Here is a 16089-nt window from a genome sequence, read left to right on the forward strand (position 1 = left end):
CCACAGCTGGGGCCAGCAGCCATGGCCGTGGCTGGGTTTGGAGCCACAACCGAGCTGGGAGCCAGGGACCAAGTCTGGGGCCACAGCTGGGGGTGGGGCTGGGGCCAGGAGTGGAGCCGCAGCCGAGGCTGAGGCTGGGGCCAGAGCAGAGCTGGGGCCAGAGTGGGGCAGGGTGGCACTCCCTCCTCCCTGCCTCCCTGAACGTTCCTCCGGGCCCCCTTAGTGGGGCATGCCCCACAGTTTGGGGACCACTGACTTAGATTGTAAGTGTTTTGAAGCAGGGAAGGTAATTTTGTTTTCTGTATTTGTACAGCACCTAGCACAATGGGGTCCCAATCCATGACTAGGGCTCCTAGGCACTACAATAATACAAATAAATAAATAATAATAAATATAATAATTTTAGACCCCAATTTACTTTTTGCCCTTCATAGTGTTTGTTTACATTTTGCATTTTGATGCCTCTCCCCCCCCCCCCCCCCCGCTTCACTGTGCCGAATGGAGTTCAGACACAGGAGAGAATCGGGCCCACAAACCCTGAGACCCTTATCCTTTCATAACAAAGTCTGATCTAATGAGTGACCACAAATACCAGAATTCCTAACTCCTACATATTCAGTGATTGTGCCAACTCTGGCCTTTTTATTTGCTGGGTATAGGAAAAAAAAAAAAAGAATTTGTACTATTGCCCATTCTTCATTAAGGCTCCATGTGACAACAGTTAAACAACTATCAGTAAATATAGTGCTAATGTGTTTATATGTACGAACCTGCTAGGCCCAGCTAGGGAATTATTCCACTTACATGAAAAGAGCAAAGGTTAATGTGGTGACAAAACTTCACGCTTACAATTAGTGTCTCATATGCCTGTCAGTACAAGCTGTACAAGTGCAATGTCCTCTCCAAATGTAGATTTCGCCTAAGACTACATGCTTCTTAGAGACCTTGTGAGAAAATTGAAGAAGGGAAGTGGGATAGGCAATACAGTGACTTTTCCAAACACGATGACCTCAACCTTAGTCTTTGAAATTAGAACAGGTAATTGATTAAAAAATAACACATCGTACAATGCCTGATCCTGCAAACTCACATGCGTAAGATCAGCCCCTAGGTATAGAAGGAACATAGAAGGCAAGGGCAGAGGCTGCCATCAGTCAGGTGCAGAATTAAGGGGTACCGGGACCTAAACTATGTATTTCCATGCATCCATGTTTGACATTCTTTTAAATTCAATCCTGACTCTGAGTTTCCTGGATTTCTAATGTTTGGAGTTTATTAAAGCTGTTTGTTTGTTTCTTTGCGGATGAGTGATGACTACAACATTCTTGTAATTTTTTTTTTTAGCCTTAAGTTATTGATACGTGATCACTACCTTAGCTCCAACTTAATGCGATTTATCTGTAACTGACTATTACAGCATCACTGGTGTGTCTGATGCTGTCTATAGACATGTCAAAAGACATTTTATTGTCCTACAGCATTTCCAGCTTACAGCTGAGAATTGCAGCATTTGGCCCTAAGAAATTAAAAGTTCCATGTACAGTTTTCTTGGAAAATTTTGTTAATCTGTGTGCTTTTATGGGGGAGAGTTGGCTCGGGTGGCCATGATCTGGGGTTGATGGGCAGAGTGAATTGGGCCAGTTAAGAAGAAGAAGGAATGATAGGGTGGGTTAACTGAAATAGCCATGTTTAGTATTGAGGCCCAGATGAAAATGAAGGACAGGATCCAAACTCCACTACTGCATGTGCATCTGAGCTAGGTGATCAGCAGGCATGTTATGAGATAAAAGAGCTTGATGTGCATCCTCTACTACCCAAAGGCTGGGTATTCCTGCCACAAGAAATGCACACATACCTCGAATGCTAGCAGCGGTGGTACCTACAGGCACACCAGGCAAGGGCCTTGGGCTTAGTCTCTAGGCAAGATTTGGTTCCAAAAGTATAAATCCACGTAGTGTCTGAGGAGGAACCAGAGGGATACAGGAGAAATCTTTTGGTATAGCACACCACTCAGTCTCTTCCCCCAGGAAGCTGTTATTTTGAGGAGTGAGGGCAGGAAAAGGAGGCCACTCAGACGCTGGACACCACTTTAGAGTCATACAGTTTGTGGCAGCAATTCTGACAAAGGACCCATGTGTGATGCCAATAGGAACATTTGTCCCTAGCAGCCTTAACCATGGTGATGGTGAGCAAAGACACAGTTATCTAAATGTTGCACCCAGCCCAACTAGCATTGTCCAAGCTGCTGAAATTCCAGAAAAACCCTTCAACTGGATGGGCAGGAAGAGCAACACCCCCAAACCGGCTTTTGCTCTGCAGTGGGGCTGAGAATGGTGGAGATGGATGAATGGGCAGAAGCAATGATGGAGAGACCTGTCCCAGCAGCAGGGCTACAAATAGCTGCTATAGATGGATGAACAAGAGAACAGTGTTGAAGGGCCTGCAGTGAGCTGAGACTGGACAACGTGGGTGGATGGACAGGAAAGGTCTTTGCCCTACAGTAAGAATGAGAACAGCTAATGGAGATGGATTAACAGGAGCAGAGATGATAATAGATTTTGTCCTTTCTTGGGCTGAGAATACCTGCTAGGTACATTGGAGGATAGGAGAGAAGCAGGGGAAATAAAAACACTATTAGGAAAAGAGAGTGAGTGTCTGATTATTTTCAGAGTAGCAGCCGTGTTAGTCTGTATCCGCAAAAAGAACAGGAGTACTTGTGGCACCTTAGAGACTAACAAATTTATTAGAGCATAAGCTTTCGTGGACTACAGCCCACTTCCGAAGAAGTGGGCTGTAGTCCACGAAAGCTTATGCTCTAATAAATTTGTTAGTCTCTAAGGTGCCACAAGAACTCCTGTTCTTTTTGTCTGATTATTGTTTGCCAGTAGTTTGCTGTGGAAGTTTAGGGCAGTAGCCCAGGAAGTTTAGGGCAGTAGCCCAGGAATACATTACCTCAGCATATTCTCCCAGCTTTAACGCAGGGTCTGTTCTCTGTTTGTGAAATCCTAAGCAGATGTGGCCAGACTTTGGCGCACCCAGAGATGGATCCATCGTGGCTTGCTCTGCGATTGACAATGGTGATTTAAATTAGCTTCAGAAAATGGACACTATTTGTTCCTCCCACTCCTCCTAAGCAGTCTCTATAATAAGATAACTAAACTGAATCGTCTCTATTCTGCCTCCTGCAGAACTTGCTGATCAGGGGTGGGGGGTGGGGGCTTTCTCTCTTCAGCAGATGTCTGCAACTTCCTGTCAGCTGAGCTACCACAGAGCAAGCACGACACACACTTTGTGCTTGGGCCCACATGCTGCCTGCACTCATTTCTGTCCCTCACTTTCCATGTTCTCACCTTAACCCCTTCTGGGGTGCTGGGTTAAAGTTCTATCACACCAAGTGGTTTCAATTGCTAATCATTTTGCATGTGAGAATACAGCCATAGTCTGCATTAGAAAGGCCACTGAAAGAGCAGATAAGGGTGACCCAATAAACAGACTGTGGTCCCATGAATTTTCAAACACGTTTTGAAAAAGGTCTCTTATAAACTACTATAACAGAAAATAAATAATCACAGGTCAAGGGGCAAAGTTTTTCATGCATTAAAGGCCAGTTAACTAATAGTAAACAGAGTTAACAGCTACTCCTCAGAGTCAAAAGCTGTCAGTGGATGTCCCAGGGACTGGTATAAAGATCAATATTATTTTACATATGGAGGAAGAGGCAGACAGTGGGTGCAAGTTGCTGGTAATATTAAAGTGTGGTTCCACTCTGTCAGGAATCAGGGCCTGCAGCAGAGCTAATCTCCAGGCAGCTTCATTAGTACAGCTGGCCAACAGCAGGCTGCCTGATTAGCCATGCCACCTAATTGGCTGGAGGGGCCAGCACGCCAGCGCTTAAGTCAGCAGCAGCAGGATCTTGCTGGCTGCTCAATGCTCATGTTCACCCCGAGCTACCTTGTTCCTGCTACTCCTGGCCTGCCCCGAGCCTTGCCTCTGTCCTGCCCCTGCCTTGAACTCTCCCTGCCTGATACACTGCTCACTCCAGTTCCTGCCCTCCAACTTGACCAATGACTCCAGCTTCTGACTACTGACTCTAGCTCTAGTCCTTGGTTCTGATGCCTGCTCTGGCCCACTATGCTAGACCACCTTCATCCTAGTTGGCTGACACCTTTTATTCAACACATCTGCTCCTTATGGGTAGTCAGAGTCATAGCTGCTATTTTTAGTAACAACAAAATAAGATTTTACTTTTTTTACTCTGGCTAGCTCAAGAGTCTCATTTTGCCTCTGTCAACAGAATTTTTAGCTGGGTCCTGACTGCGGAATTTTTATTATTAGTGAGGCAGGATTCATAAAAAAATCCAGCTCAACTTTCAGATTCCAGGTTGAGTTTGCTGGACTGATGGTTAGAAAAAGCCATTTTACTTGTAAACTACACAGAGCTGATCTGTAGCGATTGAGAGACAAACCTAGACTCTCAAGATGCCCTGTTTACAGAGTCACTTTTCAGAGCACATTTTAAGTTAGGGTGGTAGATGATGGAGGCTTGTGAGGCATTCTGCAAAGATTTAAACACTTTGGAAAATTGGGCAGCACAACAGCCGAATGCATTTAACTTGAAGAAATGTAAGATAATGAACATTGGTAAGAATGCCAGTGGCCTCTGAAATGGAGGTTATTTACCAGTAACTGAAGGTTCTTCGAGATGTGTGGTCTCTATGTGTATTCCACACATGGGCAAGCATGCATGGTATGTGCCTGAGTCCAGAAATTCTAACAAGCAGTGTCCATTGGCCCGCAAAGTGCAGTAGATCACCTCGCGCTCCCGACCTAAGGAATAAGAGGCAGTGTGCACTGACACCTTTCCATATTGTGACTCCAATATGATCGAAGCAGAGGGGACAGAGAGCAGGTAGTGGAATACAGATAGGGACCACACATCTCAAAGTAACTTCCATTTCTTCTTCAAGTGCTGGTCCTTATGTGTATTCCACACGTAGGTGACTGACAAGCAGTGCTCAGACTGGAGCAGGGTGCGAGGAAGCCAGCAGCAAAGATTCTTGCAGTACTGCAGTTCCCACTGCTGCATCCACAGCAGAGGCCTGAACTAGCAAGTTCACTAGTGAATCTAGTGAACATGAGGCTGGAGCTCCAGGTGGTTGCTCTGCATGTGTCTAGTATTGGAATGTCCTGTAGGGATGCTTTATAGGCAGCTTGTGGCCTCATGGAGTGTGCCCTGACTCCATCAGGAGAAGGTCAGTGTGCTAATCTCAGTGATGCACCCAGAAAACCACTAAGAGATTCTCTAAGAGGATATTGCTTGATCTTGTGATCTTTCTGTTATGGCGAGAAAAAGTCTTGGTGATTTTCTGATAGGTTTGGCCCTTTGCAGGTAAAACACCAGGGCACATCTGACATCGAGGAAATGAAGTATTTTTTCTTTGGCAGAAGCATGGGGTTTCGGGAAAAGGACAGGTAAATGGATATTTTGGTTGAAATGGAATTCAGAAATAACTTTGGGGAGGAACTCAGAATGGAGGCAAAATGACACCTTTTCCCTGTGAAAAAACATATAAGGAGCATCTGCTATGGGGGCTCGCAACTCTCTCACTTTCCTGGCTGAAGTGATTGCAACTTTCATGGACAGGTGGGACATGCAGCCTGTCACCAATTGTTCCAATGGTGGTCTGGTGAGTGTTGACAGGATGAGATTGAGGTCCCATTGAGGTGTAGGTTTGTCCACTGGTGTAAAGGTCTTGACTAGGCCCCTTATGAATCTTACTGTAGTTGGATGGGTGAAAACAGAACATATGTCTACCAGAGGGACGGAGGTACTAATCACTGCAAGATGGACCCACAGTGAGCTATTGGAAAGATGTGAGTTTTTTAGAGACAGGAGATAATCTAAAACAACTGAAATAGCTGCAGTCCCTGAAGAAGGTTGATTATGCTGCACCTAGGTAGAGAAACATCTACATTTAGCTAGGTAGCAAGTCTCAGTTGAATACTTTGGGTAAGGATAGCCTGAATAGGTGCCAAACAGGAGTGCTCTACTTCCAATGCTCATCCAAACACCAGGCCATGAGATGGAGTGAGTCTGGATTGGGTTATCTGATTCTGCCCCCCTCCTGAGTTAGGAGGTCTGAGAAGGAGTGGATTCTAATTGGGTAGGCTGAAATTTTCAGGAGCTTTGGTATCCAAAAGTGTGTGGACCAACTGAGTGCTAGGAGAATGACTCTGGCCCTGGCATGACAGATCTTTCTGTCATGGTAGCAGAGGAGTGGAAGGAAAGACATATCTGAGATCATTTATCCATGACAACAGGAGAACATTGCCCTGGGAGCCATAGCCCATAGCTCCTCTGGAGCAGTACAGGTGAAGTTTTCTGTTCATTTGGGATGCAAAGAGTTCTCATTGAGGTGTACACCGAGTGAATATTTCTCTCAGAACAGAGTTGTGAACCGAACCTCCTATTTGTGGTCCACAAAGAAGTGCCTGCTCAGGTTGTCTGCTAACGAGTACTGAGCACCTGGGAGGTTGGATAGTGATGTGGTTCTGGATGCACCAGTTCCAAAGCATGACTGCTTCGAGACAAAGGGGAAGAGATCTTGCTCTCCCCTGTTTGTTTATGTAAAAGACTGTGGTAATGTTGTCTGACATCACTCTGATATGGTGTAAATGTATAAGTAGGAGAATGGCTCTGCAAGCCAGGTGGAACTGCTCTCAGTTCTACTATATTGATGTGCAACCTGCCTCTCGTGGTGTCCATGTGCCTCGTGCAGTGTGGTTGTTCAGGTGAGCACCCCAACCCAGAAGGGAAGTGATGATGGCAGTGGGGATAGGAGTGTTGAAGGGAACACCCACTCTCACGCTCTCCAGGTTGAACCACCAGGCAAGAGAGGCGATGACTCTGGTGGGAACAGACACGCTGAACTTGATGTGGTCTTTGGAGTGTAGACAGACCAGAGGAAGGCCTGCAGACATCATAAATAAGCTTGGCAAACAGCATCTCACAAGTGCACACAGCCATTGGTCTAAAAGACACATTCTGACTGTAGTTCTTGGTCTGCAAGTAGTCCGGGCTATTAGGCTGCTCATTAACTGAAATCTTTCTGTGGGAAGGAAAGCTTTCACGGAAACAGAGTCCAGTGTCACGCCGATTAAGTTTATTTTCTGTGTGGGTGATAAAATAAACTTTTCTTTGTTTAGGCAGATGTCCAGAGTTGCTAGAAGATGGAGCAGAAAATCCATCACCACTCTTGGCATGAGTGACCTACTGAAAGCCAATTGTCCAGATATGGGAAATCTGTGTAACTCTGATATCTCATTTGGGCTGGCACCACAGAGAAAAGTTTTGTAAACACTCTGGGTGCTGTTGCTAGCCCAAAGGGAAGGACTCTGAACTAAAATATTCTTGGCCCACCATAAGTGCAGAAACCTTCTGTGGGAAAGAGGTATGTTTACATGAAAGTATGCATCCTTCATGAGCCACAAACCACATCTCCTCCCATAGGGAGGGAATTATCGATGCTAATGTAAGCAGCCTGAATTTCGACTTTCAAATAAAGATGGTTAGTTGTTGAAGGTCCAGAATGGGTAGCCATCCTCCATCTTTTTGGAGGACTAGGAAATACTGGGACTAGAACCCCCACCTTTGATACTGAGGTGAGATGTGCTCTACTGCCACTTGTTGTAGGAAGGAGTCCACCTCTTGATGAAGACTCACCTTGTGAGAGTGGTCCCTGAAGGGGGAAGGGAGAAGAACTGCATGGAGTATTCTTGATGGATAATATCCAAGACCCAACTGTCTGTCATGATCAAGTCCCAATTGTGGGTGAAGACTGCGGGATGGTCTCTGAATATAATGGGGGAAGAGGTGGTGGCATCTGTGGTAGAAGGCGGATCTAAAATGAGAGGCAAAAACAGCCCTTTGCAGGTGGCTGGGAATGAGTAGAGGTCATGGTGGTAGAAGGGGCCAAGAATCAAGGCCTCTGGCCCTCTGACATTTCTGGGGAGGCGTGGCTGGATGCTGGGGGTAGAACACTCGAGGACAGGGTGGCCTTGGTCTATTGGCTTGTCTCTGGTGTTCTCTCTTCAGACCCATAGTATAAATCTCCAGAGAGTGTAGAGTCGATCTAAAGTCCTTTAATGAGTGTAGGGACCCATCCATTTTCTCATTGAAGAGATTTGACTATATGGTATTCTGGACCTCTCTGGGGAAATGTGAAGACCATAACCAAGAATCCCTCCTCATGACTATACCAGTGGCCAGGCCTCTGGATGCCATATTTGCTGCAGACACTGCAGCCTGGAGGGCCATTCTTGCCACTAACTTGCCCTCTCCTATGAAGGACTGATATTGGGCTCTGTCCTCAGAGGGAAATTTGTCCTTAAAGTCTGCCAACCTGGAATAGTTGTTAAAATCATATTTCGCTAACAGGGCCTGATAGTGACACGGAATTGCAGGCCTGTAGAAGAAAAGACCTTTCTCCCCAGGAGGTCCAACCTCTTTGAGCCCTTGACAGTGGGATGGTCCCTTGATGTTGTGACCTAGCCCTCTCCGTAGCTGCCTGTACCACCAGAGAGTTGGGGATGGGGTTGGAGATAAAGAAATTCAGCTCCCTCTTGGTAGGGACAAAATAGCATCTCTCTGCTCTTTTAGGTGTGGGGCACAGGATGCTGAAATATGTCAATCTATCCAGCATGATGGGTTTATTAACTGGAAGCACCACCTTCCTTGGGGCTGCAGGTTGCAAAATATCCATGAGCTGGGGGCGGGGGTGCATGCCTATCCACTTTTTAACATGGGCATAGTTTGGGGGGCAGGGAGGTCACGTTGCTCCCCCCAACTGCATGTCTTGGGCAGGCGTGAAGCGGCACCAGCAGCCCCGGCTGGCTGCACCAGCCTCTTCTTGGTGGTGGCTGAGCAGGGCCGGCTCCAGTGTTTTGGCCGCCCCTAGCAGCCAAAAAAAAAAAAAAAAGCCGTGATCACAATCTGAAGTGGCAATTCGGCAGAAGGTCCTTCGCTCCGAGCGGGAGTGAGGGACCGTCCACCGAATTGACGCCGAATAGTTGGACCTGCCGCCCCTCTCTGGAGTGGCCGCCCCAAGCACCTGCTTGCCAAGCTGGTGCCTGGAGCCGGCCCTTGGGCTGAGGTGGGCTTTAGTTCCCCCTTGCCACGAGGCCCAGCCCCTCTCAATGGCCCCACCCCTGCTCCTCCTGTTCCCCCCGAGGCCCTGCCCCCAGCCAGGCCAGAAGCCAGAGCCAGGCAGTGGTAAGAGCCACCCAGCGAGCCCAGGCCACTGTGGGGAGCCCCGGACTCTCCACCTGCATCCAGATGGTAGCGTCCCGATCTCCTCGACTGCCTGTCAGGGCTCAGCTCTCTCTGAAGAGATGGAGGAGTGGCCAGAACATCTGACTAGTCCGAGTCCGAAAACTGTTCCCCTTCCAATGGTGGGGCCTTTGGTACTGGATCACTCCTGCTCGACAGTTAGAGATGAGATGGTTCCTGAGACACTGAAGTAGTATTGACCTCCAGTGTAATTGCCTGCAGGAGGGCCGGGCCATACAAGGTAGGAGACTGTGGGTAAGGGAGGAAAATACCCTGTGCTGTTGTATATGTCTCCATATATCCTGATGTTCAGAGGGTTTTGATGGTCGTAACCAATGTTTCTTGGGGGCTAGTGCAGTCCTTGGATGAGTGAGCTGGTGATTCCAGACCCACACTCCTAGACAGAACCAGTGGATAACAGTCCTTGTGTTTCGGAACTGGAGTCACCAATGGAACCAGTGGATCTTTCTTCTTGCACACTTTATCCTACAGCCTGAGGGTTTCCAGCGGTGCTGGCCTGTTAGAATTCCTGTGCGAGAACTTACCCAACCTTGATGGGCTGTAGGGATGAGCGGTAGGGATTGCCTCTCTTGTAGACAGTCCTGAACAGGGATCTGGCCTTGTGACCATGAGAGTGGACTCTACTCTCATAGGAAGCCCTGGAGGAAGAGTCCTTAGGTTTAGGAGCTGCAGTCTCTGTTCCTAAGCACATGCTCGGAGACGCGCCACTCATCTGTTGAGGCCCAATGTACAAGAGGGTCTGCCTGGCCCAAATTGGAGTAGGGCCTCATAGCTTTCAGCATAAGGTGTTTCCTTAGACAAAGCTCATGAGCGTTGTCAGTTTTTGATAGAAATGAGCAACAAATACTTCACTTTGCAGAGATATGCATCTCACCCCAGCAGTAGATGCAGTGTTGGTGATCATCACTCACGGAGAAGGAGCAAAGGCAGGACCTATGATTCTTGAACCTTGGGACTCTGGGCACAATCCCAGACTACAGGTAGGGAGTCCCCAGGATGGGGAAAAACAAGCTATACTAACTAAACTATACTAATATAAAAGCTATGAAGTATAAACATTATTTACAAATCTATGTACAGTTGCTATCTGGCCACGGTCAGAGACAGGATTCTGAACTAGATGGACTGTGGGTCTGACCTAGTATAGCAATTCCTGTGAACCTAAATTTGAATTTAGGAGTCTAATTTTAATAACTCAGGTTTGAAAATCTTGAGCTTCATGAATAGTTGAATGAAGCAGCCTGTCCAGTGCAGAGAAGCTGCTAAAAAATTAGATGGTACTCCTGGCTGCATTGAAAGTGATTTAAAATGTTCTGACAGTTATGTTGAACTCTTTTGGAACTATGTGTGTTTAATTTTGGTTGCTTCACTTTGAGGAGGGTGTAGAAGAGGTTAAAAAATATCCATAGAAGAGCAATAAAGTTGTTAGAGTTCTAGGTGGGATTGCCATTTGACGAGAGATTATATAAACTAGGATTATTTGGGATGAAAAGGTGAAATGGCAAAGGAGACTTGATTGGCGTATTCAAAATTATGAAGGACACAGCGAAAAGTGAAACATCCCTGTGTCTTACTCTAGCCAATAATATGAGACCAAAAGGGTCGGTCGATAAATCTAAAGGGCAGTACACTCAGAGCAAACAAAAGGTACTATGTCTTTACATAGTGTATAGTCACCCTTTGGAACTGAGCTGATAGGGAAGGTCACAAGTCCAATACTATGGGTGAATTTTTTAAAAGGCGGGATAATTTTATGACCATTATGAACAGTTATAACTATGCAATTCATGGTAAGAGGGACTAAACTGGCTCTTATGTTCAGGGTTTAAGCTTCCCAGAGACAAGAAGTATTTTTTTTCCTTCAGGAGGAGGATTGTACAAGTGACCAGGTGCTATGGGGCTCAGGGGTGCAACTTACACTGAAGCATCAAGTATTATCCACTGCCACAGTACATTATCCAAACCTTCAGCCAGTGGGCTGCTTGAAGGCTTCCAAATACTTTGAAGGACAGTAGTACAATCAGAGCCGGCTCTTAATAGAGTGGAAAGAGAAATGAAATTCAGTAAAGGAATAATCCTCACACAAACACGATATGGCTAGGCAGGAGTGCTACAGAGAAGTGTCACGGGCCTCAGGAGATGACAAACTGAAGAAAAGTCAGCAATGTGATGCTGTGAAAAAGGTTAAATGCTGTATCTGGTTGTATTGTAGAAAGATAGTGTCTATCTCCATCTTGGCAGTTATTCTGCTCTTCTCAACCCGGGTTAGGGATGTAAAGAGATGTTATCAAGAGGGGGTGTTCTATTTTGATTAGCCAAAAAGGACAGGGCAAGAAATAAATGGACTTGAATTTATCCTGCTGTAGTTTAAGGTAAATATTAGGATAAATATGTAAACATTAGGACAGTTTGAGCAATGGAACACGCCGCTGAGGGAATTCTGTGAGCTTGTCAGCAGTGGAAGCATTCAAGATTAACTCTAGACAGCTATCTGAATCCGAGGTGGTTTAGGGATAATGAAATCAATCCTGCTGTAGTCAGAGGGATGGTCTAGATGACTCACTAGAAGTCCTTGCCAACCCTAATGATATGATAACCCAGCAGGCCTCCTGCCTCCCATTTCCATCACTAGGTTCACTCCTCCAACTGCCTGTTTTAAAGTGATCACAAATTGTTTCTTTGATTTTTAAAAAGACAATTTTTCCAGCTGTTCACACCCACCTTAAAGTGCTGTTATTGTCAGAAAAGTGACTGTAACAATGGCAGATATCTCGTTCGACAGATCTGTTCCCTGTGTGTGCTCAGCTGACTATTGGCCGAACTTAGTGAAAAAAAGTTTTTACTGTTTTTCTACTGCTGTTAGACATGCTGGGCTAGCATAGGTAAGAGGGAGCAAGTTGGAGTCAGTCTTTACTTTTAGATCCAGGATGAATTTTTAGGGCTGGCAGAAAAAAAAGCTTGATTTGCAACCTGAATATCACCACATCTGGAGGTGATGAGAGAAAATGAGAATGGAAACTTCTTGTACTGTTTTTTACAGTAATTTTTCAGAGAACTACTGCACTTCTTAAATGACATGACTACTCCATTGTTGCATATGAACATGACATTCCATGGTCACATGACTGCAGTCATGCCGAAACCAGGATTCGTATAGCCTCCTTAACTGAAAGCTGGGACTGCAGTGGAGTCTCACTCTCCCCAGTCAATAGGAGGGTAAATGCTGATGTCTTCCAAGCATATCTTCCAAGAAATTCCTTAAAAGCACATATATCAAAAGCATTTAAAAATAACTTTGCTTGCTTTTATTCCATGTACTCTAGTCTCTCTTTCAGGGCCTGTGACTACAGACCTAAGCAGTACTGGCATTTCTATTTCTTGCATTCCACATCCTTGACCTGTGAATCAACATTGGCATCTGTTCATGAAATATTAGCTGTGATCTAAAGATTAAAACAGAAAGGTAGAAGTCAGAAGTCCTAAATTCTTTTCCTAGCTCTTCTGCTGACAGACTGTGGAACTTTCATCAAGTCACTTGATTTAACTGCTTTGTAGTTGAGTTTCCCCATCTATGAAATAGGTACAGTGATATTTGCCTACCTTAAGAAATGCTCAGTATCTTAGTGAAATGCTTCCAGATCCACATGTGAAAGAAACCTAGAGAAGTGCTAAGTATTAGTTCTACCTGGGCAGTATAATGTATCCATCTGTGTTACTACAACTCCTGCCCACTTGTATCGACCTCCTTTTCCATGCAGGAGATAATACTCCAGAGAGATGGCAAGACACATGGCTAAACTTCCACATGACTCTCACATCTAGGACGGTGGGCTGTTGAAAGCCCAGTGTTAAGACGGTGGGCATTCCAGTCTCAAAGCATTTTTGCCCCTGATGCCATCAAAGAGGGGCAATAGGATTTGAAAATATAGAGAAATATAAATTTGTTTCCACTGGTTCCCATTCTTCTTTTTACAACATACCAACATCCATTTAGAAACTGGGAGGGAAACACCACCTTACAGGCTCTGACAGTTGTGTAGCTGGCAGCCATGTGCTACCCAGACAGTTATAAAGCCTGGAGAACGTTAAATGGAGAAGTTTCACTTCCATGTGTTGAGCAAGTGGTAGTGGTGGGTGGGTGGAGGAGGACATAAAAATAAAACGGTAAAAAGATTAATTTGCAGAAGGAATGAGGGCTCCAAGCTCATCCTTTGCATCCCCATAAAGCAGCACAGTTTTGATTAAACCATGTCACCGAGAAGAGGCTGAGAGAATGGTAATAACAAAACAAAATTAAAAATCTTTGGAAAATTAAGACATAGAATTCCAAACATTTGCAGTATAATAAACCCTACCCAGCGCAGAAAGCTGTGCTAACCAAACAGGAGTTCTGGTCTACCCCTGAGGAAACATAAGAAACTGTCACACCTGGCAGCCACCCACCCACATTCCCATTTCCTCCCTGGTTTACTGCAGAATTGTGTTCCTCAGTGCCCTTGCCTAGGCTTAATGTGTCTGTTTCCAGTAGAACCCCCCTTCATTCAGAAGGGGAGGTTATAAATTAGCTACAGTGCTGCCTGAGGGGCTTAGTCATAGCACAGCAGGTATTGATTTAGGGTGTTTTAAAGAACTTTTTTTAATTGGACATTTTCTAGAAAAAAAGTACAGGCTTTGCAAAAAGCAGACATGGAGCCACAGAGTCTCAGAACAAAGGACAATGTACACCACTGGACAGGATCATCTTCTAATGAGCTGGATTAAACTGGAACTTTTCAAAGTTCTAAGTGTAGTTCCATGAGTTCATGAAACACTATTCCCAAATCTCTGCTGACAGGATTCTCGTGTTACTAGGGTGCCTACCTGAACTCCCATTTCTTGATGAAAGACAGGAGCTGTCTCAATTCCTCCTTCCCTTACCTCAGTGCAGCCTTTGGCATCATGGAGCACTCCTTCCCCCTACACTTAGACCCCCAATCAATGCAATGATTCCTGCACTTCCCCTCCCATTCTGGCTCTGTTCTTACCAAACTTGCTCCAGTATAGGTTCCTCCTCTGGCCCCAGATCTCTGTGCTGTGGTGTCCTAACAAGACTCTATTCTTGGCCCTCAGTTGTTTTTCATCTACTTTTCATTTCACTCATCTTTTCACTGCTTATAACTTTAGCTGCTGCTGTTACTCAGACCATTTTTCAACCTCTGTGACCTGTCCCTGACCCACATTGTCTTGAACAAGTCTGGCTTTCCATTTCCTGCAGCTCTCAAAAACAGACATGGTTCTTTGGGCACGAGGAGCCTTCCCAAGCACAACTTCATCTCTACTCAGCCCTTCCATTGGCTTCCATGGTTTGTAACCTCATCATCGTCTTGTGCTCTGGACTCCCTCTCCTCACACATCTGTCTGTCCACCCACCCACACTTCGGCAACACCACTCCTTCACATCAATGTTGGAAATCCCATCTTCTTACACTGTTGTAGCTCCTCTCTTTATAGCTTCCCCAACCCCCAGCATTCCAGACTCAGACTCAAATGCTCTGGATACTCTTCCCACCTCGGACCCTCCTCACACCACTCCCCCAGTTCTTGAGGCATTTCTGGAGAGCCAGTTCATTGTTGCTTGTAGCACCCACCGTTAGTTAGTACTCTGTGAACATAAGAAGGCACGATCCCTGCTCCAACCTGTGTTTATCAAGTGTTGCATGGATTTGCTCTACCCAGCCCCATCATCTAGCAGCAACCTCCTACATGCAGGGCCGGCTCCAGGGTTTTGGCCGCCCCAAGCAGCCACAAAAAAAAAAAAAAAAAAAGCCGCGATTGCGATCTGCGGCGGCCAGGGCTGGCTTTAGGCAGATTCAGCCGATTCAGCTGAATTGGGCCCCGTGCTAAGAGGGGCCCGTGCCACAGCTCCCCACCCCACCCCCAGCTCACTTCCCCCTCCTCCCCTCCCCTGCATGCTCCGCCCCCTGCTCCTCCCCCATCCCTGCTTCCTGCGAATCAGAGGTTCACGGGAAGTCTGAAAAGCAGCAGGGGTGGGCAGGCAGCACCTGGTAAGCCGAGTCAGAGGTGTGGGAGGGGGACATAAGAAGCGCTCCGGGGAGGTGCGGCCCAGTCCGTCCCCGGCCGAGCACCTCCGGCCCCGGCCCAGCCTGCTTGGCTTGGCTCGGCTCCGTCCCGGCCCCTGCGGCTCGGCTTGGGCCCGGCTCCCTTGGCCTGGCCCAGCCCCCCAGCTTGGCCCCCTGGCCCGGCCCGTGTCCGGCCCCCTGGCTCGGCTCGGGTCCGGCTTGGGTTCAGCTCAGGCCCGGCCCCCCAGCTCAGCGGCTCCGGGCCAGACCCAAGCCCCACGATCCTGGCTGGAGCTCTGGCCAGAGCGCAGCTCGATTCCTGGGGGCGGGGCTTGCGGTAAGCCATGCCCCCAGGAATCGGGCCCCGCTTTTGCTAAAGCCGGCCCTGGCGGCAGCAATTCAGCAGGAGGTCCTTTGCTCCTAGTGGGAGTGAGGGACTGTCCGCCGAATTGCCGCCGAATAGCTGGACCTGCCGCCCCTGTCCAGAGTGGCCTTGCCAAGCTGGTGCCTGGAGCCAGCCCTGCCTACATGTCCTTTTGCACATGCTCACTCTGCTTTTTAAGACAGCTTTGCCTGGGCAGCTCATTGCATTCTCTGTGTATATTGTGGTAGCAGCTAGGGGCCCTGTTCATAGACCAGAGTTCCACTGTGGTAGGCACTGTACAGACAGTCCAGGTGCTT

The sequence above is a fragment of the Malaclemys terrapin genome, chromosome 4, assembly GCF_027887155.1.
Source record: "Malaclemys terrapin pileata isolate rMalTer1 chromosome 4, rMalTer1.hap1, whole genome shotgun sequence".
In the NCBI taxonomy this organism is placed as follows: domain Eukaryota; kingdom Metazoa; phylum Chordata; order Testudines; family Emydidae; genus Malaclemys; species Malaclemys terrapin.